The sequence below is a fragment of the Gallus gallus genome, chromosome 16 (genome assembly GCF_016699485.2).
Source record: "Gallus gallus isolate bGalGal1 chromosome 16, bGalGal1.mat.broiler.GRCg7b, whole genome shotgun sequence".
In the NCBI taxonomy this organism is placed as follows: Eukaryota; Metazoa; Chordata; class Aves; order Galliformes; family Phasianidae; genus Gallus; species Gallus gallus.
Genome location: NC_052547.1, coordinates 631,134 through 633,633, shown reverse-complemented (window position 1 = coordinate 633,633; position 2,500 = coordinate 631,134). Strand labels below are relative to the sequence as shown.

General features: G+C 79.3%; 1 non-coding gene and 1 pseudogene across 1 annotated transcript; both read right to left on the bottom strand.

Moving 5' to 3' along the window:
- LOC121107022 overlaps window positions 1–163 on the bottom strand; it is a 4,445-nt pseudogene extending 4,282 nt beyond the window's left edge.
- Window positions 164–898: 735 nt separating this feature from the next.
- LOC121106983 lies at window positions 899–1,051 on the bottom strand. The gene has a single exon (XR_005840246.1). It is a non-coding gene; the product is annotated as a 5.8S ribosomal RNA (ribosomal RNA).
- Window positions 1,052–2,500: the final 1,449 nt, after the last annotated feature.

Here is a 2,500-nt window from a genome sequence, read left to right as displayed (position 1 = left end):
GCTTCCGTACGCCACACCTCCCGCGCCCCACCGCGGGGCGGGGATTCGGCGCTGGGCTCTTCCCTCTTCACTCGCCGTTACTGAGGGAATCCTCGTTAGTTTCTTTTCCTCCGCTGACTAATATGCTTAAATTCAGCGGGTCGCCACGTCTGACCTGAGGTCGCGATCGGAAACGGGGCCCGAACGCCGGGCCCCGGGCGAGCCCGCGCTCGCCCGGCCACCCGCCTTCGGACGCCAAGCGGCTGCTCCGGCGCTGCCGAGGGAGGAACGCCCGGACGGGGGAGCCGGCGCGCCGCCGGCGGTTCGCACCGCCGCCGCCGCCGCCGCCGGCGCACGGTGGCCGGAGACGGACCCGCGGGGACGCGCGCCGGGCTCGGCCGGACGGACGGGCGGACGACCGGAGGCCGGCAGCCTCGCCCCGACCCGGACCGCCACGCGCGCGGCAGCACGGCGCGTTACCGCCGCCGGTAACGCGACCCGCAGGCAGCCGCGCGCGGGGCCGGGGAGGGCGAGGAGCGCTCCTCCGGGGCGGGGGGCCGGACGAACGAACGAACGAACGTCCGGCCCCGCCGCGCTGCGCCGCGCGACCGACCGGAAAGCCCGGCCGCCCCGTGGGGACGAGCTCGGCCAAAGCGGGCGCTCCGGGAGCGCGGGGAGCTCGGCGAGCTCCCCGACCTGGGTCTCCACTTAGGGGGACGAAGGCCCGCGGCGCGACGCCGCTCGGAGGGGGTGCGGGGGAGGGAATCCGGGCGCCCGAACCGACCGACCGACGGGCGGACGGACGGACGGCGGCCCCCCCCCTCGCGACCCGCCTCCGGCGGGGCGCGCGGGCCTGCGAGGCGCCCCAGCCGCGCCGCGCGGCCGCCGCGGACGGCGGCCATCGGCGATTGACGTCAAGCGACGCTCAGGCAGGCGTAGCCCCGGGAGGAACCCGGGGCCGCAAGTGCGTTCGAAGTGTCGATGATCAATGTGTCCTGCAATTCACATTAATTCTCGCAGCTAGCTGCGTTCTTCATCGACGCACGAGCCGAGTGATCCACCGCTAAGAGTTGTCTGACTTTCGGCACCGCCCCGCGCGCGCGGGGGGACCGCTCTCGTTCTCTCTCGCCTTGCCCGAAGGCGCTCGGCCCGCGCCCGCGGCCAGCCCCGACGCCGGGGCGACCGCGGGGCGGACGAGCGTCGCCTCCGCTGACCGTACGAGCACACGAATATCGGATGCGGGAGGGAAAAAAAAAGCCGGCGACGGCCGGCCGGCCGGCCGGCAATGAAGCGCGACCCGAACGAGAAGGGCGGGGAGCCCTCGCTCCCGACCTGGGGAAACGACCCTGTCTCGCTTCGGGGACGGACCAGGCGCCCGGCTCGGCCCGGCCCGGGCGGAGGAGCCGCGGACGCCCGCGGGACGGCGCGCGCCGCCCCGGCCGAAGCCCCGCTGCCGCGACGGACCGCCGCCGCCGCCGCCGCCGCCGCGACCGACGGGGACGGGAGCAGACCAGGCCCCCGCCCGCGCCGGCGGCGCCGCCGGCCCGCGCCCGCGCCGGACCGCCCGACGGCGCCCGCGCCGACCTCGGCCCCTTCCTCGCCGTGCGGGAGACGCGCGCACCGAAACGCCCCCGCCGCCTCTCACCTTCCTCCCCCGCCCCTCGTCCTCCGACGCCTCCTCCTCTCGCTCGCCCTGGCGGCGCGCCCGCGGCGGACGCGCGCACGGCGGCGGGCGGGACGGGGACGGATTCGGGAGCGGCGCCCGCTCCCCGCGCCTCCGCGCGGAGACCGGCTGCGGGACGCCCCACGCCGGACCTCCCGCTCGCACGACCGGCGCGGCCGGCGAGGCCGAGGGCGAAAGCGCGGTGGGAGGCGACGGCGGCGGGGACGAAGGAGAGGACGCGGCTTGCGACGGAAGGGGGAAACGGCGGCGAGGCCCCGAGGGAGGGCAGGAGGCCGGGCGTGCGGACGCACGCCGGGCGGACCGGCGGAGCGGAACCGCCGGCCGCCGCGGCTGGCGCGGGCGGGACGGCCGGCTCGCCGTCCCGCCGGCCGCGCGCGGCGGGGAGGCCGCGGAACGCACCGCCGCGGGGAGCGGCGGGCGCCGGGCCGAGACCCGCGTCTCGGCCCGCTCCGTACGCGGGCGAGGCCGGCCGGAGCGAGCGCGCGCCCGCGCGCGCGCCGAGCTCTCCGCCCGAGACCGAGGCCGCGGAGAGGGGGGACGGGATGACCCCCTCTCCGGCCCGGGCCCGCCCCGCGGAGGACCGAGGGCGCGGCGACGGCCGACGCCGCCGGCGGGCTCGGGAGGGAGAGGGCCGGCGGGGCGCGCCGCCGCGCCCCGCCCGGACTCCTCTCTTCCATCCCGGCGTCCCGCCGGCGGGCAGAAGACCGCCCCCGGCCCCCGACCTCGCGGCGCGCGCCGCGGGCCGCCCGAGTCTTTAAACCTCCGCCCGGCTCCGCGGCCCGGGGGGAGGAGGGGGGTGTGGGCGACGCGGCCCGCTCGGGACCGGCGCCGCGCTCC